Here is a 27,413-nt window from a genome sequence, read left to right as displayed (position 1 = left end):
ACCAAATCATTCAAAAAGAAATACAAATATTTGTACCGCTAATTATTCTATAGCCTAAAGAATAGAGAAAACATAATATTATTATGTTTTATTAGTTTTCTTGAGGCGTTGACTAATGTTCTAAAAAAAGAATCAAGGAGACTGACCCACTAGGAGCTGAGATATAGCCAGCCAAACACAGGTCTACCTAATAACGAATCAGAGGAAAACCCTTCAAAAATCCGGAGATATATGACATATGAAATCGACTTATTGGTCATGTGCCGGTGTTGCGCACCCTTACCACTGTTACATATAATGATTGTTTTAGGCTACGAGATGTGAAACGCTTCTCGCGATAGTAAATAATTTACAGACTAGCTCTGGTTTCTCAGAAAAATCAAGCAAACATTGTGTGGTAAAGGCATTTGCCCACAACCCCTCGCCATGATTTTTCAAAACAGAAGAGCAGATTTTGACTATTGTGCTTCAAATTTTAACTCGATCTCTTCGGATCTGCTCCGAAGATCCTCTGTTCAACGAACATCCTGTGTATAGTCTACATGCGACATCCGCGATTTGCAGTTTGTTTAGAATAAGAAATAGGATTGTGGATTTTTGTTCATTCATCATTTTTCTACTGTGTACTTACTGCAGCATTCAGTAGATTATCATGACTATCGTCACTATTAACAGACGGTAAGCTCACTACAGCTATAATTTTTAAAAAGAATATATTGACCGTGCTGCTCTTGCTGTATGAAAAGAAAACGATAGTTTTTAATTTGATTTTTCTATTTATCTATTATCTTATCTGTAATTATTTTTATGATTAATATAATAATCATAATGTATATTATACAAAATAATAATATAACTGTGTATGGAATAAATGATGTAACTAATATAATTTGTACAAAAGTCCAATTGATAACCGAGATTAATGATTGATTTAATTGATTTCATTTATTAGCTATAGTTAAAAAAATCTGAACAGCGCTAAATATGAGTCTGAATAAGGAAGCTAAGTGGGAGAACAACAAAACTGAGCTGAACTAGCAAGATAGCGAAATGTTGCAAAATGATAGATGCGTGTAATCATTTTATGCTAAAAATAATCTACACGTCAGAGGGACTGGTTCGGAATTCTCAGAGCAGTGATTGTGAGGCCCAATTTGATTGTTCTATACTTCCAGGGATTAAATCAATTAAAAGGTCGTGATTGTTATAGGAGAGCACATTAGTTGGTTTAATTGACCAATGGCACACAAGTCGATTTCATACGTCATATAATGATGATTACCAAAACGCTTGTTTTTTGGTAGACTTGGGTTTGGCAGGCTATATCTCAGCTTCTGGTTGGTCAATATCCTTGATTCTTTTTTTAGAACATCAGTCAACACCCCAAGATAAATAATAAAGCATAATAATATTATGTTGTAGTACAATACTTTTTATGGTATTGACAGTGTTGTCCGAAGATTTTCCTATAAAATTACTCTAAACTCACAAAGCAATTTGAAATTTTTGTTTAGGACTTTTCAACCTAAAAAGAAACATTTAGGTTTCTTGATTTACTAATTTGAGATTCTTTCTGATTCTCAAATTAGTTAGTGCTATTATAGCTTTCGCAAGTACATCCAGAATTGAAAAACAGAGATTTACTTATTTTGATGACAGGATTGATGATTGTTGATGACCGATTCAGATTTTAGTGATTACACATATAATAAAAGTAGCAGCTCCAATAGTGACTCCAATGGTGGTCAAAGTAATAGTTTCGTAAGAGTAAGGAACATGGCAAAGCATCGTTTTTCGAGCTTCGAAGTGATCGTAGCTTCACATAGCTTTAGCAATGCACGAAGTAGGAATGCATTAAGTTTTTTGAATAGTACTATTTTTAAACGTGTTGGAAAAATAAAATCTATAACAGAAGTGTTTTAGATAGAAGTTGAAGCTAATAAAAGTTGAACATATACTATGAAGCGCAATCAACAATTTTTGCCACAATAATTAGAAGGGTTAAAAACTGCAGTGCCATGGCATTCAAACAAAGATTTTACAGTAATCTTATTTCTTATAAACTTTGTGAAATAAAACTTTTATTAATGTGGCGCGCTCTTGTGTAAATTAACCGTTAATCAGCAACATACCCCCTTCAAGAAAGCGTCCAGCTGTGCTTCGTACCATTTTCCATGAAACTACCTTTTCCATTTTCCTCGAAACTACCTTTGGTTCAGAAATCAGATTTAAAAAGAGCAATGAATTATTATAAGCGTTGGCAAAATGTTTGTGATGGATAGGAAACAAAGCTGGGTATTGCACATGCTGGTAGTTTAGCTAATGTAAATAGATTTCCTACACTACCTAATTGAAGGCATCAATGCAAAATCTAAATACATGTAAATACTTACTAGCCATAGTACAGAGTGACCTTTTAATGTTTGTCAACATAACATCTATACCACTTTGAGCATCTTGAAATTATATTAAAGTTGCTTTCATTATGAGCTCCCTTTGACATTTTAAAGTATTAAAATGGGCAAATACAAGTTGCATTTTCAGAGAACTCTTCAATTGAAGTCATATGCCACAAAAAATTCCTCTGCGTTGTTTGTAGTATATTCTAAAAGTGCTAACACTACATTTGTTTTAAATTTTAAAGTTGACACCAATAATTGAGCAAATTATGTAGCTTATTAGTAAAACTTTTGTTAACATCAGCAAACAAACTGCATACATGCTGCCCGATACCGAAGGCCAAAAATAATAATATATATTGCTATTTATATTTTTACCAATAGTTTTGCAGTTTTGTTATTGTATAGCAAATTGTATAAAACCTACTGTATTTCAGGTTTGAGCAACTATGACTTTTAGTAGTGTTCTGACCCTTCCTATCGTGTGTTTTCAACATTTGAGGTAATAATTAAAAGCCATGAGTTGAATTTCTAACAAACTATTAAATGCAAGTCATTGCGCAACTTCAGCAGCATCTTATATATGTATATCATTCGCCAAACTCATTGTCTTGAATCATCAAAGTTCACTAAATCATTCAAAAGGAAATACATACATTTGTATCTCTAATTCTTCTATAGCTTTACCCTTTTACTGCCACCCATGTACAAATTAAGCTACCGGCCTACCGCCAGCCATTTCACCGAAAATTGCCAATTTAGCTTCATGATATGTATACAATTTTGTTTCAACTTCAAAGTTTATCTAGAAACTTTTTGTAATATATTTTATTTTGCTAAAATGTTAACATATTTCAATGCTAGTAGCTATTATAGTGCTATGCAAAAATCAATGTACCTTCACTTTGTGCATTGCTAAAGCTATGTGAAGCTACAATCGCTACGAAGCTAAAACGATCCTCTACAATGTCCCTTACACTTACAAAACTATTACTTTCACTATCATCAGAGTCACTGCTGCTACTTTAATTATCTGTGTAATCACAAAAATCTGAATTTGAATTGGCTATAATGTCATCAACATAAGTAATTATCTGTTTTCTGACTTGCGCGATACTTAACAAAACTTACACAAAAAATGTCCATTTCTATTTTGAAAATTCCCAAAAAAAAAATTGAATTTGCTTGGTTATCTTAAAGTAATCTTTTAGAGAAATCTTCGGACCACACTGCCAATACCATAAAAGTTTTTAAATCATCGGTTATGTTTTCAACGGATAATAAAATTAGGTGACCACGCAATTGTTGGAAAATTCGCATAAATGTGCATACGGCAGTCGTTGATAGATTTAGCATAAATTCGCATACGGTAGGGTAAGAGTAAAAACAAACAAAATATTTGTCAATCTCCTGCTTCTAAACATGATATCTCAAATCTGATAATTACTCTCAGTGTTGGCTGAGTAACTAAAAGTGGTAATGGGTAACCATAGAAAACTATTCATTTTATATAATTATGCAATTGCTAAGCAATTGCTACCATGACTCATAAAGACTAAGAAGAGTAATACTAAATCTCTATGCTATGCTACATTCCTTTGATTGGTTTGCACTATCTGTATTATGTAGTCTGCCAATAATAGATGAATAGAACACAAAAGTGGCATAATGGTTTATGTAAGCGTTTGAAATAATACAATGCCTATAAAAATTGACAACTTTTCTTACTGAAGCTATGGCTATATCAAATTATCACACTAATTTTTGGCTCGCATGTATAATGTGCTATTTTACAGCAACTTATTGCAATGTCGCATACCTTTAATTTGATGTCTGCAAATCAGTCTTTGGTGTGGGCCATCAATGCTTCTCATCCAGCAGTTATCTATAACTAAAGCGTCATTGATTATTTGCAACTATACAAAGAAAAACTACTTTTGGGCATGCTGTTACATTCTTACGTCAGGTATACATTTGCTAGTTACAGTAAAACTTTGTACAGTATATTTTCTGTTGGTGAATTTAAAGTTTTGCTTATCAGAGTAACTTTGCCAAAACGTCAAACATTACTACATTTCAAAATACAACCTTACTGATATAATGTTTTATAGTTTTTAATCTATAATTATGTATATGTTCAAAAATATTATAAAATTTGGTAGATGAAACCTTGATTATTTTGACACATTTTTTATGCAAACCAACGTGTAATTAGCAACATACCTTTTCTAGAAAAGAACCTCCAACTTTGTCTAATACTCTTTGCCATCTGATGAATATACTGGCAATAATGCTTACCAAGTTTCTACAAAAAATGAAAAGATAATTCAAATAGCATAAACAGATATGCAAACCAAAATGAATGCAAAATACACATTTTAGTTCACTGGTTAGGTTTTTTTGGCAAACTTGAATATCTGCCTCCTACTACTGAAGCTCTATAAAAAAGCTAAGCTCCTAATTACTACACAATTACTATATAAAATTCAAACTAAATACTAAAAGTTTTAAAATTCAAAGGCTGCATATACCCCACTTACTTGCTTATGCCTATGCATGTACTACTATTACTTACAAAATCATAACTGAAATACGCAAACTCTCACTATGCATGATAACAATAATACAATAACATAATGATCATGTTATTCTAATAACAGTTTTGACTGTTGGTAGAACCACATTAATAACTTTACTTATCATTATAAAAAAGCATCAAAAATTATTATAATAATAATAACTGAAAATAGATTAAAGTTGGAGACTTAACTGATTCACTAAAATAACTATTAATTGTCAGCTGGTGTGTCTGTGTTGATGTTACAAAACTGAACATTTGTGTAACAATAATAAAGTCCAAAATTAGGATTTTACAAAAAGTTTTGATATTCTCCTTTATGGTATTATAATGCTGACCTTTCTTGACTTTTCTATGCAGAACAATATTAGCTGTTGGATGACATAAACTGGTGTAAAAATATATATCAAACGTGTTCTATGCTGCATTCCTTAAAAGCTATAATAATTGGAACATACTTTTTTCACGCTAGTCCTATTTCAATATTAAATAAAATTTATACTGTTTTTCTACAACTGTATGTTTCAAGTAAATAAACTGTAAATTGATTAAAATAACATGATCAACTTACCAAATGTGACGTGCTCCCTTACATGTAGTTATTCTGCTGCTACCAAGCTCTAGTAGACTACATGGGTGAAGAGCTAATAGTCCTAACAGCCACAGCAACATTATAACAGCCACATCTCTCTAGCTGTTATATACTGTGGTTATACTTTTGCCACTTTACTTCAATAAATTTAAAAAAATCAATTCTTCGACTAGAAAACCATCTCTCAGGTATTGCGTTCGGATGCAAAGTTTCAAAAAAAGATTTATTTTGTGGCTGGATGCAACGGCAGCGAAAAAATGAATTGTACTGATTATAGACTTATTTAAACTTTTACTACAGCCATGCTTAAACATCAGTTGAAACCATAATGTGCAATTATTGTGAATTTTCACAAAAAAGAGCAGATCAATGAGACTTCTTGCAAAAAAAGGGAGTGCTTAAATGGCAGTCTTGAAAACCATAAAGAGGGTCAGCAAATAAATTGTAATGTATTGTAGTTTGCTAATATACAACTTTATTTCTCAAATCTAATAAAGCTATCATGAATATTAGCAAAACTGACTGTATCCGACATAGATGCTAATTCCTTGTATTGGTTGATGCTTAGTCATAAGCTTATTGCAATGTGTTTTTAAATAGATTGTGCTATTAACTGAAACGATACCAAAACAATTAAAAGTAAGAATATTTTAAAATTGATATATGCCTCCTAGTTCCATATATAAGAGCCTCCTAGAGTTTATAATTTATTGATAGAAAATTACACATTTTTGTTGGAGTTGTCTCCTCTTTTCCATATATATGAATATGGATATATAAGGCAATTATGGGAATCATGTTTAAAATACTTCTATAGGGTTGTTAAGCACTATAAGCACTGCTAGAATTAGGAGGCTCCCTGGACGCCTCCTAATTTTTCAGAGCCTCCTAACATGGATTATATATTGATAGAAGCCTCCTAGTTGGGAAATATAGTTCTATATATATATATATATATATATATATATATATATATATATATATATATATATATATATATATATATATATATATATATATATATATATATATATATATATATATATATATATATATATATATATATATATATATATATATATATATATATATATATATATATATATATATATATATATATATATATATATATATATATGAGAGTGAATTTCCACCAGAACACAAATTACACAAAATCTTCAACAAAAACTCCGTAAAACTAAGTTATAGCTGTGCTTCTAATATCAACCACATAATTAGCGGGCACAATAAACAAGCACTATCACAACCAACCAACACCTACAGAAAATGCAATTGCAAAAATCGGGAAAATTGCCCTTTAAATGGAGAATGCCTTTCAAAATGCATAGTATATCAGGCAACCGTAGAGTCTGAAGAACGCGATGGGCAAGAGAAACAAACGTATGTAGGCCTAACCGAAACAACTTTTAAAACAAGACTAGCCAACCACAATACATCCTTTAAATATCCTACTAAAAGGCTACAAACAGAATTGAGTAAATACATATGGGACTTAAAAGACAAGAACATTCGCTATAATATAACCTGGAAGATCATCAAAAGAGCGCGATCTTACAACACATCAACAAAATCTTGCCAGTTATGTCTATGGGAAAAGTACTTCATCATATTCGAACCGAAGTTAGCCAGCCTTAACACTAGAAGTGAGCTAATATCCACATGCCGGCATGCCAGAAAACATCTAATTAGCTCAATAACATAATTTGACTACATAATTTGCTGTATACTATAATATATATATATCACACAATAGTATTAAGCCCTCAGCTTTATTAAGTAATTTTATAGCTTGTACATTATACATTTTAGTCATTCTACCTGAAGATTGCAACACGATTGCATGAAACTAATAGTAGTAATGATTTTAACCTGTAGTTTTCAATAAACTTTATATATATATATATGTATATATGTATGTATATATATGTATATATATATACATACATAAATAGATATATAAATAGATACATACATAGATATATAAATATCTCCCTTTCTGGAGAAGAAATTGAAAAATGCTGGAATGTAAGAACAACTTTAATCCCAGTAGTCATTGGGGCACTGGGCGCAATAACACCGGCGCATAAAATGTGGCTTGCCCAAATACCAACAGCAATCAACTCAGGTGAGTTGCAGAAAAGTGCGCTATTGGGAACAGCTAAGATCTTGAGGCGAGTGCTCAAACTCCCAGGTCTCTAGTAGGAGACCCGAGTTAGAGCAGAATTTACCACCCATACGGGGTATCCGGGGTGAGGAAACAATTTTTTATATATATATATTGTGGAGGACTAGACAAATGTATTAACTATGCTCTTATCCTTAGATATCAATGTTCTGCATTACAACCTTATGTGTGCTTTTCTATTATACCCTATTATGTAACACTGCATATCTAGGCCTGCCTCACAGGCTTGCCGCAACGTAATTAGGTGTTATGTAATCATTATGTAAGTGGGCGACGCTGTGCAACATGTATTCATGATTATATATAATAAATAGGCTAAATTCACTCACACCGACTGATCACGTTTATGCCTGCCTGGGTGGCTTAGTCAGGACCATTCTACCAAAACTGATCTAGCTTCAAGTAAGGACTGCTTGGGAGATACCTAAGGAAGGCTAAGGGTTGGCTACGCTACAACAGGACCTGATCAGAAATGCCATAGCATTAGAGATCAGGCCCTACAGTAAGCTAGCCCGGAACCTAGACTAGCCTAGATAGGGTCTCAGAGAGCAGGCTGTGTTAGCGTTCCAAGTGAGCCTGAGATTGGGGCAACCAGCCGTGGCCTGATCAGACCACTAGGTGTGTCAGGCAGGCCGACGAGGGGAAGGCCCAGAGTTCAGGCTGCACCGGCTTGTTAGGATAGTAAGGCTGGCTCAGCTACCGGCCAAGCCATTACAATATATATATATATATATATATATATATATATATATATATATATATATATATATATATATATATATATATATATATATATATATATATATATATATATATATATATATATATATATATGTATATATATATGTATATATATATGTATATATATATGTATATATATATATGTATATATATATATATGTATATATATATGTATATATATATATATATGTATATATATATATATATATATATATATATATATATATATATATATATATATATATATATATATGTATATATATATATATATATATTTATATATATATATATATATTAATCTGTGTCTAAGTGTAGTCCTGTTATAGCAATGATAATAATTACCATCTAGCTTCAGGGCTCATAGCCTCACTAGCTGAATGCCTGGCATTGCAGGGGTAATAAAACAACTTATAAACAGTTGCAGATAATGTACTGTAATTGTAATGTAGTAGGTAATGTAGTGTTTATAAGTAGTTCTATTACCTTTGCAACGCAGGGCATTCACCTAATAATAAATGAAGCGTTGTGCATGTCTTGACAATGTTCTAATGAACTGGAATGTTTTGCAGAGATAAATTAATCATATTAGCAATGAGCATATTAGTCTTATTAGCAATGAACAAGATGAATGTTTGAAATATGTGACATATTATCTGAAAACCCACCTCAAAGAAGAATAATGGCTAATTTTGTGAATACTTTTTACAGAAGCAGCGGACCATTTTAACCTTAGCTCAAGTGTTGTTTTTGTAGGCCCAAATTTATTTTGGCTTAGTTTAACTTTAACTTAAGTGACCTCATAACACCTTTCAGAGGTACATGTATATGGTTTCATTTGATACCATGCCTTCAAAGTTTGCTCCATAATCGAATTAAGGGCAAGTCAGTTAATGTCAACTCATGCATACCTCAGATGTTTAGATTTGTCACTCTGTAGCTTTTAAATGAAGTAGACGTATTGAAAGTGATTGTTAAGTATCCCTACCATAACTTTGCTAGTAGATGAACTAGGAAGCCTCATACTAAGTCATACACTGTGAAAAGAAGAAAAGCGATGAGACATGATCAAAGTCAACTAGCATTTGCAATGATTGGTGAAACATGTTTATTCATATAGAAGAGCAATAAAGGTGAAAAATTCAAACAGCAAGCAGTAAGCGCTGTAAAATAGTCAGCTTGTCTGAGGTTGGGTGAACAAAATCCTCCATAACATGACAAAAGCTATCACAAAGATTCTGTTATATATTCTGCTGATGTTCCAAGCTTTAGCTGCGGGTAACAACATCTGTAAGGGCAAAAGCTTACAAAGATGTTTGATGTCAAAGATAGTCATTGACTCCGCCCAATGCACTCGCGCAACTGCATCAAGCTTCGAAAATATAAATTCTAACTGTTTACATGTTTCAAAAAACAAATAAGTCTGGTAAATCTAAAATTTTACTGTGCAATCATCGGTGGAGTTGTAGGAAGTTGCAGCTATGTGATTGCAGCCAATTTCATGTGCAACTAAAATTGATAGTAGTTGCTGCAGTGTAAACACACCGTAAGACATTTCCACTGTAAGCCTATTGAGTGATGTCATAGCGAAGAGGCAAACTGGTAAACATGACTAAAATAGTAAACTTTTGATTGATTACTGTTCATGCAGTCATAGAGCTTACTCCATGAATAATACCTACTTTGGGACAGCCATAGCATTGCTCAATGAGCGAATGATGGAGATGCGATGCACATGAGACTGGTGGGTTTAAATATACCATAGTCATCTATTTTGGCAGCACAACTAAATGTCTGGCCAGGTGTTTAGTTGTTAAAGGTTGACTTGCAACAAAATTCACATTACCGTTATTTGATATGAAAATATTCACTATGTCTTACTCTGTTGTGTTGTAGGTGCAAAAGATGTGGAAATGTGATTACAAGCTCTTAAAAGCTCAAAAACGAACATAAAATCGCAGCCCCACGAGACCGCCGTAGTTTGGATTCCCTTTCCAAAACGGCTCAAACGTGATGTAGTTGTGAGAGATGGATTCTGTTTACACTTTCATGCAATCTTATTCGTCAAAATGTTTTCACAAATATACTTCACGCATTCAATCAAACTATGTCTATTGTTCTTACGCGTCAGTTTTATCGTCATTGTAATGCTGTCACTTTTAGCACTGATATCTTATAACTTATCGCAAAAGTTCATTAAATATTTTAACCTTACCCCGAAGGAGTTCATATCATTGTCTGATAATCATGACGAGCCTGTTGGTCACCTTTGATGATCGAAAAGCGCTGCAAAGTTTATTTGCGAAGTGTTGGGTCACATTATCAGATTATGACTTGCCAATTAGACCAGGCCGAAGCAAAACTGTAAAGTAGTGAGCATCTATATTTGATATGCGGTCTTTGGTAAAACCCAAAGTGTTTGTCATAAACTAATACTACGATAAGTTTTATATTGAGCTTTGTATTGGCCTTTCAATTCGCGTGAGAACATTCGTGACAAGACAATAACCAAACTTCGTGGTTACGTCATCGAAATAAAGAGATTCTAAGCTATGGCGGCTTTTCGTTTTTGAGCTTTTAAGAGCTTGTAATCCCTTTTCACATATTTTGCACCTACAACATAACAGAGTAAGACATGGTGAATCTTTTAATACCAAATAACTGTAATGTGAATTTTATTGCAAGCCAACCTTTGACACATCTGCAAATATAATGGAAGACAGCTTCAAAACAGTGCCATTATATGTTGTAGCCACATAAGTATCAAAATGATTAATAAAAATTTGTGTGTATTTCTATTTTCAGAATGGCTGTAACATATATGCAACATTTCAAAACATTATGGTTAGATTGCGCCGCACGGTGAGATGGCATAGATAGTCAACGCAAAGATAGTCAACGGACTGAGCTCATGTTAGCAGTCAGACATCCTCAGCCTGTGTAACAGTCCTTGACAGTGAGACCATCTACTGTAGTGCTATTTGAAGGATGTGATTAATTCGCTCATCTCTTAGAGCTCAACTAGAGAAGAGTTCAACATGCTAGAGAATTAACATACAATAGCTGCGTTTCCATGACGCTCATAATTTGCAAACTGAGCCAATCCACAAGTTATCTGCGTCATAGAAACGGCATAAATCCGCAAACTAAGCGAGTTTTGCGATCTACAAAACATTATCGAATCCATTGTTCTTGCCAATTATGGAAACGGCACTAGTGTTATTAATGTGCATTAGAATATCGATGACAATCACATTAAAAACATTTTCACGATTCAGTCGTTTCTATTTCCATTTCAGCAGTCTCAATGTGCCAACCTTCCGAATCATTGCTGCTAAGCTTAGCGGGGACAAGACTGCTTGACTATTTATTGAGTCATTAATTAGGCTAGTACTTGACCTATGAGGTCAAGCCTGGTGTTAAATCCACATCAGCAAGTGTTTATTGAAACGCTCGATTGCAGAGTACAGTGTGTACATAGCAAAATGCTTAATTATTCATATTCTCTGATTGTAACGCGCAGTCACTCGTACTAATTCCTCATTGAAGTTGAGAGCACTTTTGCAGGATTTGATTACATTCAATTTACTCTTTTCTACATTTCAAGTGAACTTAGGTACAATACACCAACATTTTACTCAATCGAGGCCTGCACTTGTTTCACCTATGTTGTCATTTAAGTTCCTTCTATTTTATTGTTTGCATGCAAAACTTTAGCACAGAATAGAAAACCATTTTAATATTTAACAATGCTCTTTAAAACACAAACAAAATTATTATTAATGAAGTATCCTTATTCAGCTTTAGTCTTGCTTCATGCAATGAAAACAACTTCTCTATAAGATATCACTGTTTTTCTGCAACAATGCTTTATTCAGTTGCAGAATTTAAAAAAAAATTTAGATAGGTTATTTTAAAATCTAAGCAAAAATCTTTAGCTGTTTTATGGTTATAAAATACCTGCAAATTTTCCAAATGTATAAAAGGAAACCTTATTGCAAATATCGTTCACAATAAACGAGCTGCTCTGTTTAAAGATCGGTCTATTGTTAGGGCAATGTTAAAAGGACTATAACTATGTTTCCATGGTGCGCAGTACTGCGATGCAGCCCCCTCCGAAGTCGAAGGGATTGACACGTTACCATGCTGCGCAGCGGTTTTCAGCAAATTAGCCAGAGAAGAGACATTGTATAAATCGAATCGCCTGATGGAGAAATTGAATCGATCATGGATACCGAACATCAGAAAAGGTCTTTTTATGCTTCTGTCATCATTATACTTTTATTTACAATACACAATCACAATGTTTTACAAAACTTAACACAATTTTTACAAAGTAATATATTTTTAATAAGAATTTTTTAAGCAATATATTATTTAAACGTTATTTAGGACGTGCCTCCTGTTTCTCGAAAGGTGTTGGCATTGATAACAAAGTCTGGGAAAGTAATCACCTCATCCTTGTGGGCGCAGACCATAATTAAATATAGGTGAAAGAAAATCAGATTAGAAAAAAACAAGATTAGCAGGATAGCTTTTGTACTATTTCATGGCCCTCGAAGAATCCGTTTTCATGGCATGGGAGATATGTGCAGCCACTGCGCAGTTGCTGTTTCCTTGTTGCAAATTTGCACAGACTTCGCACTGATCAGTGCGCAGTGATTTCAGTGCGAAGACGCCGTTTCCATGATTCGGAAAGGGCGCAACTTCGAAGCACTGCCCATCATGGGAAAATAGTGTATGTCAAAAACCCTCCTAAGAAGGTTGAACTGGCTAATTTTGAGCACCTAATATTACTGCTGCAATATTTGGGTAGCCCTTTTGCTAGATTAATTAAACGCTCATGCTCTAATATTGTTCGATTCATTTTGGTTCAGTAAATGTTTGTTCCAGCTGTCTCAAGCCATTTTTAGTCCTAATAGTCAAAATAGTCCTATAAAACCACGGGTATGGGTACGCTGTAAGCCTCATAAGGACACAACAGAGAGCATTTAAATCCAAATTGCTGATTACAGCTGATGTCTGATCAGAACTTTATAGGATAAAAATAAACTAACTTGAATTGCATAAAATTTGCAAAGTTCTCACAATTGTATTCACATAGTTAAACAGCTGCAAAATGGCTGAAGACTGTTTTGCCATAGATATGTTGGAGATTATGTTCATGACCAGGGGAGTGTCCTACTACATGACTGACCCTGACACTATATTGAACTCATAAGTGATGTTACCACTTATACCCCATACAGAGTGAAGTAGCAGGGATAGCTCAATATGTATGTGTGCCTGTGTGTGTTGGTCTGCGTACTGCTACTCATGTTTAATTCTCAGCTTGACCTTTGGTGTATTTTAAATGCCAATGCGCTGGCTGAAGCTCACTACCCTTTCTTGAAGGTGACATTTACGAGCCTATTAGCAATAGGAGACTGGGCAATGCAAAGCCGTGATGTCCTATATAAATAGCCGCATGCTTTGTGACAGAAGGGCAATGCTTTGTTCACTTGCAGCTGGTCAGGCAAGTGAGTCATCATTGTTTACACTGAAAGAATCAAGAGACATTTTTGTTGCTACATGTAATTCGATATAACTACTAAAGCACGCAAGATATTTGTTTCAAATTTTAGATACAACGCTTATACACTATGTATTTCCTACCCTGCAAATTTATAAACATAAAGTTGAATATTTCATATAAAAAGTGCGAGTAAAAGTGTATATTGATGCACATGTATTCCAAAAGATATTGCAAAATTATCAATGTTGCCATATGCTATGGGCTAACATGTCAGATAGCTAGGTGTACAAACTGATTTCAAATGCATACACACTGGTACATTGTACGCTGATTGCAGTCTGCCATGAATATAAATGTTGGGTCTTGGGTGTTATGCAAACAGCATCAGGAAACTCGTAGAAAACAAGCGACAAATGGTACACTTTTCTAGACATACTGTGAAAGGCTACACATGACTAAAGACGACCAGTCGGCTGAGCCATGATCTGAGATTCCCTTGTTAGCTGCTACCTTTGTAGCCTCCTGATGAATTATAATCCTGAAATATCTGGAGGTGATATTTTAACTAACGTTGCGCTGTGCAGTGGAACGAGCATGGAAATCCCTGATGCAAATTGCTTTGTAAAACCGATGAAAGAGTTTTAGTGACCACCAGCTTGTGTATGTCTGCAGTGATTCCTTGTAAGTCGACACCCTGCCGTATGCTCAGTTCTGAGCCTAGACATATCTTTGTGATGACAGGATGAGGTGGAAACATACCACCTCTATCTTTTACACTGATTAGTATCGCATCATCCCCTGATGCGTAAACCTGGACAGGAGGCTATAAAGCTGGTGCAGTCATTGCAGTTGAGTTTTAAGCTCTGTACCTCATAACCTGCTAAATAAATACCATATGCTAATATTATTATAAAAAGCATATGTATCAACCATAAAATAAATTTAACTACATATCGCTGATCTGCTGCAGTATTATTTCAAGCCACTCTGCTTTCTGTATATCTGCTTTATACACTAACAATAAGTGAAAGTAGCTAATACCAAAATACATTTATATACCCAAATTATGCACCACAATATGAGCAGCCATGCAGTTTAGCATATGCAGCAAGGCTGCAATGTGTGCCAGATATTTTGTTTTGTAGAAAACCTGGATATATTGGTCATATTTACCTACCGATGCACTCCACTATGTTCGAGCCAGACCTTGACAGTTCGATTTCCAGCTGTTCGCTTGATTCCAAATCATCATGGAAGTCATCGTCACCTTCTACATGACTCTTTCTTGGTTTAGATGAGAGAAGTAGGGGCAGGAGCCATCTGTGTCATTAAAATCAAGTTTTAATTGCATAACACAATTGCAAAGAATGCTATTTTTAATAAATTTCGGTAGGTCTCAGGATCTTTTCATGAGTGACATCGGAATACTGTGCCAAAATTTATCCAAAGTTTCCAAACCAGCCATTGTACCTACCACTTAGATTTAATAGCAATTAATTTTAAAAATATTATTAAATTCACATAAAAGCTTTGCATCCATAAAGCTGGTTGCCGTATGACATTAAATAATACTCAGCATTTAGGTGACTGAATGGCATGTAGTAGAGTCGCAAGTGGTGATAAGTCAGCATGCTAGTCACAGTAAATGTAATAAACATGGGCTAGTTAAGTTGAATCAAAAAGCACTAGAAACAGTATTGCTGTTTTTCTAGCAAAAAAGCCATTTTAAAGCTGATCCAAAAAATAGGTGCGAGCTTAGCAACAAGGGTAGTTACCATTTTTAGAACACATTCTCCTATTCTGTAATATATTTGATTGTTAATGTGTTTGCTTGCAGATTTCGATGCCATCTACCAAGTCCAGCATACTAATAAGTTAAGACGAAGAATCATAGTGCTATACTTTTAAAATTATAAAATAAAATACACTTGTCTACCTTTGGGTTGTTATGTATAGAGTTCCATTATAACATGTTTTATAGAGAAAACAAATAAAGCAATTGAGGATTTCAGGCCTATGCCAACAATAATAAGTCTGACAAAGATACTAATGCTCAGCAAACCAAGCCAATCAATGATTAACCAGATTTTTGAGAATACAATAGAAACACTCATGAAGAGATCTGCCATCTTACAATATTCAGTTATGAGATACACAGTTTTACAAGCAACTTGTGTGGAGTATAGTATGGAAGTTAGTGATGTACTTGCGGTTATTATACAATGTATATAGTTAAAATCAATACACTCAGATTTTCAACAGTTTTGCTGGAAACAATTTGCTGTTAGAAAGTTGCTGGCAGCAAAATCACAAACTACTATCTACAACCACCACAAACATGCTGCTTCAGTAATGAACTTGTCAATTGAATAGTTGACTGATGACATAGAAATTGTAATGACCCTCTGTTTAAAGGATTATTAACTATAAGTGCTGGATTGGTGGTTCAAGTAGTTGGTTTATGATTTGCGAATTTATAAAGGACTGTATTTTAGGTGTAGATTTAATGTCAAGAATTAGACTGGTTTGTTTTAGTTAAAAAACTTTAAAACAGAATATATTTATTAAAAATTCAAACTTTCAATTGCAAAAACATAAAATATATGAAGGCTAATCAAGTCAATGGCCGATGCTCATTGCGCAAGTCTAAAAATATAAAGAGTGATACAAGAGCAGAGTGATATGTAGAGCGTGAGTAAAATATGGAGTTCGAATTGTTTCTGATCTACACAGGCTTATATATGTTTGCCTAATCAGTCAGGCAATCGTCACATCCGTAGATCACAGACGATTGGGCGCTGCAAAGCTTCCTAGGCAGTAAGCGAGTAAGTACAAGGAAGCAGATAACATTTATGCTAAGCAGTAAAATAGCAGGTGCTAGGAAGTTGGAATAATAAATCTGCGTGTCAGGCTAGCAAGTAGCCTGGGCATGGCTCTCGTGGGGATTGGGAGAGAGAGCCTGGGACACATCGCAACACGCGGGGAAGACAACTCTAAAAGCCGACTTCTGAAGTCGCTAATATCACAATCATTATTTCCGAAGGAGTATCATGTGACGGTCTTATTTATGATCTACGCGAGTATTATGTATTATTTTTAATCTGAATTGGCAGCAAACAAACGCTGGTTAGTAAGTATGAAATGTTGGTTGCATAATAAATCAATAACGACAGTTTTATTATTTCATATGTTCAATTCATTATGTTTTGATTTAATTATAATAAAAATTTGAATCAATTGAATAAAAAAAATTCACAATAACAATACAAACATAGCAAACGAATAGCAATAGAACAACAAAAATGAATTGCACGCTGCTAGTAAAGAAAAGTTTATCTGGTAAAAAGTAATCTCAGTTTTATTTTACTCACGAGTATTATTACTCGCGACAGTTATTATGAACAACTCGGACCTACCACTGCAAAACGGTGCCATCTGAAAGCAAATACTCTTTCCGAAGCCAGTAGGAAGAACTACAAATTGGTCAAAACCTGCGATAATATGTTGTAAAGCTTGAGACTGTTCTGGTCTCAGTGTGACTATGCCTAGCTTTGATAGTAATTTTTGAATGGCTCCATTTTTATCAGTATATGAAATGAAACTGCTAACGTGAAAACGCAAGAGAATAGTAGCCTATGGTTCCTATCGTTTTATTATCAAACGAGGTATTTCGTAACCACCCAGCCTATCAAAAAAATAGCGCTTTTTACTAGATCAAGTCACGTTACCGTGACAATAGGCTTTTAAACGCGCCACATCTAATACATCGTGAGATACGAATCTAACGACACGCTTCCATTAGTATCAGTCTGAGCGTCATATGTAACATATGTCGCTCGTTTTGCAGAAGTTATCTTACCTTTTTTTCGCTATGTGTCCCAGGCTCTCTCTCCATATCCACCACGAGAGCCATGCCCAGGCTAGCTAGCAAGAGTCCAGAAAGCTGTTTCCTAATCACATCAGAAATGGTTAAATAAAAGGGGATGAGTGGTTATGTAAGATGTGTATAATACTCTTAAGACAGGATGCATAAATACTAATATAGAAGTTGAATAACATGATGAGTTCCTTTGTTTCACAATGACAGGTATTCATGGGGTGTGTAACTAAAGATTACAAATGCTGGTCGCTTCACAAAATGGCACCACAATGCACGATTATATTAGCTCAAAATTCAAAGGCAGACACTACCACTGAAGCTGCAATAAATTAGAACTGGAAACAATTGCCAAAAATGAACGAAAGTCAGATATATGCTTCTACTGAGAATACCCTCTAGAGAAGAAAAAAAAACATCAGTTTCTATTAAGCCCCTACAACAAACTAATAAGCATTAAAGATGTAGTTGCGTCAAAAATGAAATTAGGACCCATAAAAGGCTAAAACATCCGCTACAATTTGATGCCATTTTTGTCTTTGTAGACCAACCCTGTCCAGAGATATATGCGTTTGAATGAGGCCCTCTGTTAAAAAGCTCACGTTCCAGCGGGTGCCAATTTCGTGACGTAACAAGCTTGTTATCTGAAACGAAACCACGAGCGATAAAAATGAGGTCGATTCGTTAGCCAATCATGCGTGCGAAATTTTTATATAGGCCGTAATAAATGTTTTCACTCGTAAAACGCGTTGTCTGTGATCTCGAAGATTCTCATCATAGAGAATACTTTCTCATTGTTTCTGATTCAACGCGTTTCAACAATTACTAAGTTATACATAGTTTTAAAATGGCTTCAAGTTCGAGCGACCGCTACTCACAGTTTTCTGAGCAACTTTAAGTAAAATCTTAGAGTAGACAGCCTATGGCCAAAGCTGACAGGCGTCAGCAGCGTTTTGCTGCAGAAGAAGACAGAATAGAGGTAAATTAACTTAGAGTCTTCTATACTTTAGTAAATGTAATATTTTTTATAGTCATAAATACATATACTAATTAATAAAATGATAATTCTTTGCTATCTCCAATCATCGTTTCATAGCTTATCTGCCGTTTTACCTAGCTATAATATTTTTTTCGAATTTTCTTTGGTAAATTAGAGTCATGATTACAAATTATTTTCACTCGTAGGAAGTGGGTAAAATCGATTGATCATTGCAAATCTTTAATTTCCAGAACCAAAGCTTCGAATCGTTGGCTTGGCGTACTTGTGCCTTTATTAAATGTTTATTCGTTTTTAAAATTACACTCGCAATCTATTCAACTCCCAATTTGGAAGCTGTCAATAGATAACGCTTTAGAATGACATATCTATGAATGACATATTAATTGCATCTACTTTGTTTACATTTACTTGTTTTACTGATTACAGAATGTTTATGTCGTCCCACCAGCCGAAGAAGCTTTGTCAGTGTGGAAACTGCCATAAAGGAGAGAGCGAGACTTGAATGCGTGCTGGATGATGTTTTGTTTGAGTTTGTTGCAGTAGATGAATTTGTCTTATTGTATCAGCTAATACTATGTGAGTGGCCACGACTTGATGAATATTTTTAATAAAAGCTTTATGCCGAGATGAAAATATTTTTGCTTGTAGAAATTATATAATAAAATAATATTGTTAAAGATAATGCAAAACATGATTTGCAGAATATTGTAGTGAATCGGATATGGTATATGGGTGTCCGCAGAACTGGAGAATGTGAGTTCAAATCCAGTTTGCAGCAGACTTCTCATCCTTAAAACTCTATCCCTGTCTATATTCTTTTCAAAGAGGTGGCTTGCTTATTTCATTAATTTAGTATTCGGTAAGAATACTACTAGCAATGATATACAGCAATGTATACAGCTGTATATCATTGCTACTAGTAAGAAACTAGTACGCTTGCAATATGTAATAGGCGACATAATGTGGGCGGGGCTTATGGGAGGCTGTATAGGGTAGTTGCAAAACTGCTGATACAAAGACCGCGTTCTACATAAAGTGACTTGACAGAATTACCGTAGACCGGTAGAATTGGTAGTCGGTACCCAAATGTTTAAACAACATTTGGAGAAAGTGAGTAGAACAAATTTTCAATTTTCGTTATTTGAGGCCTTTGAAACATTCATAATAATGCATCTGTAGCAGGATTTAAAATTTTATTCTAGCTAACATGAGCAAATACAAAATAAGATATATGCCAATAGAGCCGCGTTAGACTAGACTTTTATCGCAAATAGCCGATGTGAATACGAGAGACAGAGACAGGTTGCCAAACGCGTGACATCATTTTTGGCGAGGCTGGGCACGTTTTTGTGGCCTGAGCGTTTTTACGGCGATCAGATTTTTTCGGTTTTAATCTTCAAATATCTTGGCAATGCGATCGCGTAACACAACAAACAACATATCAACTGATAGAGAAAAAAAAATTCTTTCTTTTAAGATCAACTTAAATTTTGACGCAACTACATCTTTAAACCTGACACCACTGCCCTACTAGAGCAGATACACGATGTGACCAACCAACAATATTCGTTATAATAGCTTTTGCATAACATAAGTTTCCTCCTAAAAGCAGAAAGCTAAATCTAACAGACTAAAGCTGCGGTCACAGCAGCCGATTTTGGGTCAATTCTCTGACCAATTTTTCTACTGACCGAGAATCGTATCGTGTGAACAGCGCAAACAAGCCTGATACCGATATAGTCCAAAGAGAAATTTTTTTTTCAAAGCCGATATTCTATTTGAGTAGCCAATGACATCTTTTTTACCGTGAGCCATAGTGTCATTAAAGCCTGGTTTCCATATGACAGCACAATGATCGTGCGCAGCCCAGTGATCGTGCACAATGCATTTCATGGGCCGCAATGCGGTGTTTCCATATCGCGCGTAGGCACCACGCTTGCATTGGACAGAGTGGATAATTTCCTTACTTTTTCGTAGGAAAGACGGATTTCTTCGGAAAACAGCCCTCCGTTTGAATTATGGGATGGGTTGACAAGGTCTAGCGGTGTATTGTGGGATACATAATCGTGCGCACCCATCGCAAGGACCCATTCTGTTGGATCCTTGCGATTAGCGTACGCACGTCGCGCTATCGTCGTGTGTTGAAGTTTCCATATCACAGCTGGCCTACGCACGCAGGACGTCGCGGCCTTGTGCTGTCATATGGAAACCAGGCTTTAATATGAACACCATATTTGTCTTCACACCTGTGTATGCTATTGTCATAGCTTCACTCATGAGTAACAGCAACCCGGAAAACTGCTGTTATTATAATAGTTGAAGCACATTATGTTAGCAAAAGATCGTCCTCCTTATGGTTATCCATTATTAGCGATGAGCAGTGCAAAATAATCGGGCAGCTTGCTAAAAAAGTTCACTAAAAACATTGTAGGAAACAGTCAGCAAAATTCAAGGAGTGACTCACTAAAATATATCAGCTAAAGTTATCTGACCCTGCAAATAAAAGACGGACAAAATCACCCACTCTCAGATCAAACTTGGCCTCTGCACAATGGCTGATCTGAACGCAGCTTAATACTAAAGCCTGGTTCACATATCGATTGCGAAACTCTGGCGGTAACTTGTGCAGCAAAACCCTTGCGGCACTAGGCTCGGTGGCATATGTTCACATATAAGCTACATCGCTAAACATAATCGAGGAATCACATAAAATGTTCGCTCGCCATGCCGTTTCTATAATGGTGACCTTCACCTGTACGAGCATTACATGAAGGTTTTGCCTGCGGCCTTTTGCGACATTTGAACAGCCCTAAACTATTGCGAGGCCGTCTGCAACTATCGGCGGTCCTTGGCTGTACCCGGCGCATAGGTTCCCATTTCACCGCTAATAGCATGCGGTGCTGTCGCCAGTACTTTGTGACGTGTATGGGAACAGGCGAGTGACCAGAGCACACATACACACACACAAACTGCTTATGAATCATTCAATAAACTAGTGGACAACCAAAGCGACACAAATGATTGTCCATACTGGTTAGGTTATTAAACTATTGAGGCACTCTGCTTGCGCAAACTCTAGTGCGTTCTATACAAGAGGTCAGAGGCTTTTCTGCTCCTTCCAACCTCGGACAAACAGCACAAATAAGCCTAATTGCCAAAGAAATAAGTATAACATCATAATTCATGTAGTAATTGGACAAGCACTGATCATTTTTAGTACCAAAGATGGCTGTGATTCTTTGTAAAGTGCTTAACCTCATCCTATTCTGATATTCGATATTCTAGAGCACTTGCACAATTTAATTGAAAAAATAAAATAAAAATCATGACTAGGCTGAATTATTAATAACAGTGACTATATACATGTAGAAACGTGTGTATACAAAGGTTACTGCTGCAGCAGAAGCTACTTTGAAAAACTATTGAAAAAGTTTTTATGGACGATACCAGTACAAATGTATAGCAATGAAGCGCACCACGGTTCTTTGTAGATTTAGCGATTGCTTTATAAGAAACCGAAAATATGAGTGTAGCAGGACATCTGAAATTGAAACGTCACATTAAAAGATAGGTAATGGATTTTAAAATGACTTTATAAAAATGAAACAAATGGTAATATTAGTTAATAGTAAAAATTACATATACATTTAGTTAGTAACCTACAATCGCAATACGGATACTGAAAAAAAGATGGCCGAAAATCACAATCTTGTGGTTAGTTATGCGTGTTTGCAAACTTGCGATTACAATCTTCGCAAGTTTAAATCCTCTGCGAAGCGAATTTTTTATTACTAAAACACTCTTGATGAACTCTTACAGCACTTAATAATAATTGTACATATACTTATTTTCAGTACTTTATTGACACTCTTGATGATCTCTTACAGCACTTTATAATAATTGTACACATACTTATTCTCAGTACTTTATTAACACTCCTAATGATCTCTTATAGTACTTTATAATAATTGTACATATACTTATTCTCTGTACTTTATTAACACTCTTGATGATCTCTTACAGCACTTTATAATAATTGTACACATAATTATTCTCAGTACTTTATTAACACTCCTGATGATCTCTTAATACACTTTATAATAATTGTACATATACTTATTCTCAGTACTTTATTAACACTCATGATGATCTCTTACAGCACTTTATAATAATTGTACATATACTTATTCTCAGTACTTTATTAACACTCTTGATGATCTCTTACAGTACTTTATAATAATTGTACATATACTTATTCTCAGTACTTTATTAACACTCCTGATGATCTCTTACAGTACTTTATAATAATTGTACACATACTTATTCTCAGTACTTTATTAACACTCCTGATGATCTCTTAATACACTTTATAATAATTGTACATATACTTATTCTCTGTACTTTATTAACACTCTTGATGATCTCTTACAGCACTTTATAATAATTGTACACATACTTATTCTCAGTACTTTATTAACACTCCTGATGATCTCTTAATACACTTTATAATAATTGTACATATACTTATTCTCTGTACTTTATTAACACCCCTAATGATCTCTTACAGCACTTTATAATAATTGTACATATACTTAATATCTGTACTTTATTAACACTCTTGATGAACTCTTACAGCACTTTATAATAATTGTACATATACTTATTATCTGTACTTTGTTAACACACCTGATGATCTCTTACAGCACCTTATAATAATTGTACATATACTTATTCTCTGTACTTTATTAACACTCTTGATGATTTCTTACAGCACTTTATAATAATTGTACATATACTTAATATCTGTACTTTATTAACACTCCTGATGAACTCTTACAGCACTTTATAATAATTGTACATATACTTATTATCTGTACTTTAATAACACTCCTGATGATCTCTCACTACACTTTATAATAATTGTACATATACTTATTCTCTGTACTTTATTAACACTCCTGATGATCTCTGACAGCACTTTATAATAATTGTACATATACTTATTCTCTGTACTTTATTAACACTCTTGATGATCTCTTACAGCACTTTATAATAATTGTACATATACTTATTCTCTGTATTTTATTAACACTCTTGATGGTCTTTTACTACACTTTATAATAATTGTACACATACTTATTCTTTGTACTTTTTTACCACACCTGATGATCTCTTACAGCACTTTATAATAATTGTACATATACTTATTCTCAGTACTTTATTAACACCCCTAATGATCTCTTACAGCACTTTATAATAATTGTACATATACTTAATATCTGTACTTTATTAACACTCTTGATGAACTCTTACAGCACTTTATAATAATTGTACATATACTTATTATCTGTACTTTGTTAACACACCTGATGATCTCTTACAGCACCTTATAATAATTGTACATATACTTATTCTCTGTACTTTATTAACACTCTTGATGATTTCTTACAGCACTTTATAATAATTGTACATATACTTAATATCTGTACTTTATTAACACTCCTGATGAACTCTTACAGCACTTTATAATAATTGTACATATACTTATTATCTGTACTTTAATAACACTCCTGATGATCTCTCACTACACTTTATAATAATTGTACATATACTTATTCTCTGTACTTTATTAACACTCCTGATGATCTCTGACAGCACTTTATAATAATTGTACATATACTTATTCTCTGTACTTTATTAACACTCTTGATGATCTCTTACAGCACTTTATAATAATTGTACATATACTTATTCTCTGTATTTTATTAACACTCTTGATGGTCTTTTACTACACTTTATAATAATTGTACACATACTTATTCTTTGTACTTTTTTACCACACCTGATGATCTCTTACAGCACTTTATAATAATTGTACATATACTTATTCTCAGTACTTTATTAACCTATATTATCTTTATTGTGTCCTATCTACTTGAATATTTTCATATATTTCAAGTTAAACATAAACTATTTTATTTTTATTGAAACAAAATGATGATGGAAATAATGAATAATACATATAAATATATCTTTTAAAGTGAATAATTTTGTAATAAAACTGATCTTTCATTCAACATATTAATTTCTCCAACAAATTTCAATCTTACATACAAAAAAATACAAAAAAAAAAACCGAAAATAAATTCCTTAAAATTCTTAACCATTCAAGAGCTTCAACATTACAAAATCATCAAATCTTCAAAAAATAACTTTGTACATAAACACTTTCTCATATATATTCAATGTTTCAAATATATAACAATCTCCGGAAAATCAACCCCTCGGTGTCCCAGATATTAACCCCCTCACTCATCCGCTAGGTAATCTCTCACTCTCCTCGATAATCCGCGAGATCCACTCCGGAAAACCATCCAGCCCTCGATGTCCCAGATATTCACCCCCACTATTCCACCGATAATCGGCGACGATTCGCCCGACTAATCCGCGACGATTCCCCCGACTAATCCCGCGATAATCCGCGTTCAATCGGATGACTCATCCCCCGCTAATCCGATGACTCATCCACAGATAATCCGCCGATTACGCCAGGAGCGGATCCGTAACCCCTCGAATTCAACCCCCTACTCTACACCACAATTTCCCCCCAAACCCCAACATCTCATTCAACTCCACACGATTCAATCTACACCCCTAGCCAATTTAATTCACAACCCCCTTTTTCTATCCCCCCGCTGGATCCGTCACTTTTATGTGTAGATCTGCTCTCTATATACTACTCATATATAACAATCTTATTTTTTGTTCATGAAATGACGAGAACACCTATTGTAGGTTTTCGTAAACAGTGTTAAATAATACAGTGTGATATTCACTGTTCTTTTGAAACCTTTGGCTCAGTTTTTGTTGTTGCTTGTCACAGTAGATATTACAAATAATTAACAAAACAATGAAGTGTTCAGTTATTGTTATTAGCTTGCTTATATGACATTGTCAATTTACTAAACAAATCTTCCTTTTGCAATTACAAAATAGTTTGCGCCCATCTGGGGCATTGGTCAGTAATGACACAAGAAACAACCATCGTAACCGAGCCTGTCAACTTGCAGAAAATTCTCACATAGATGATTTATACAGCTTAAAGGCAATTACGCGGCTATATCAAACAGTCAGTTCACATACCCGTTGAAATGATTGTTGTATTGTCAGATTTGCTCTTTACAAAATAAGAAAAAGGGGGATGCACCTTCAAAAAAATTTCCAAACCTTTATGCAATCTTGTTGTTGAATTTAACTCGAAGAGAGATTATCTCATTTATATCAAATTGTAAAAATTACAATTAGATAAATTACAGAAATTAAAAATTACAGTTACTACATGGTCATGTCATAATAATTAGTCTACATGTATTTGCTAGAATAGACCATGGATCCGCATAAAGTTACTTCCACTTGGCAATGCTTAAATAATTTTGGCAAAGATAAATTTTCTTAGAATTGTGTAACATATTAGCAGACAAATCACTGAAAATTATGTTTTTTGCAAGGAATGTTAGAAGTGAAAAGGTTGCTTTGCTTGTTGTCTGATGGATTATTTTTGGACTCAACAAAGTTTCATGCTGTAAATAAAAAATTATTATTGAGTCTTGACTGACAACTTGCAACTTCGTTTTTCTTTTCAGTCAGTACAATAAATAGTTTTGTAACATAAACATGATGTACTGCTCACAAAAAAATCACCTCAAAATCTCTTTCTCATAAAAGAGTCTTCAACTTATTCACTACGTAATTCATTTTAGGTTGAACATAATTAATTTGTGTCAACAAAAGCCATTCAAACAGCTGCTCACAAAATGGGTCAGGCCAAACAAGGCAAGTCTTCGTCAGATGCGATGAAATTCGTATGCTCTCTACGAGCGCGTTTCAGAGCTTTTGTGCTTATAGATGTTGGGAATCATCCGCAGTTAACGTTTCACATGAAATGAATTCAAATGCTATATATATAATACTTATAAGAATCCTTTACTGTCAGTTTCACATGAGCACACACTACAATAGTCTCCATACTAAGCATTTGAACCAAGAAAATTTGAATCCATTCACTTGTAGCTACAAAAAGAGAACCAAATCACATAATATAAAAAAGCTCCAGTGAGGGGCTTCCGTCTGATTTAAATTGTCTGTAAGCCCCACAGAGGGGCTTATAGTAGTGCATGAGTTAAATCGGTCACCACAAGGCAAATATGGTATTCATTATTCGATATCAAGTTGATTTCAACCCTTCGGGCACCATTTTCGCAGGTCTGCGAGTGTGCAGTGGCTTTGTGTAAGGCAGTTTTGTAACTGATCAACAATTTGAGGTTTCTTACCAAATAGCGTCAAATCACGTCCATTAGTAGTGAATAAATCACTCGGCGATATTTATTCAGAACTCTTTTAGCAGTTTTAACACAACATCATGAGTATAGGCAGCGGTAATCACATCAGTAGTTTCAGAAAAAATCACCAACTTGTCGGAATCTCCAACAGGTATTCGGCGTTAAGTAT

At 34.3% G+C, this 27,413-nt stretch overlaps 1 protein-coding gene and 1 long non-coding RNA gene across 2 annotated transcripts in view; both read right to left on the bottom strand.

Annotated features, from left to right (window-relative positions):
* Positions 1–27,413, bottom strand: part of LOC137401912 (nestin-like) — a 1,051,237-nt gene that overhangs the window by 288,615 nt on the left and 735,209 nt on the right. The gene's annotated exons all lie outside the window — the stretch shown is intronic.
* On the bottom strand, positions 14,120–27,370 carry LOC137402080 (uncharacterized). Its single transcript, XR_010979442.1, has 4 exons — positions 27,236–27,370; positions 17,888–17,978; positions 15,206–15,348; positions 14,120–14,908 (listed from the first exon to the last, which is right to left on the bottom strand). It is a non-coding gene; the product is annotated as an uncharacterized lncRNA (long non-coding RNA).

This window comes from Watersipora subatra, chromosome 8, assembly GCF_963576615.1.
Source record: "Watersipora subatra chromosome 8, tzWatSuba1.1, whole genome shotgun sequence".
In the NCBI taxonomy this organism is placed as follows: domain Eukaryota; kingdom Metazoa; phylum Bryozoa; class Gymnolaemata; order Cheilostomatida; family Watersiporidae; genus Watersipora; species Watersipora subatra.
This window is presented reverse-complemented; position numbering and strand designations above follow the sequence as displayed.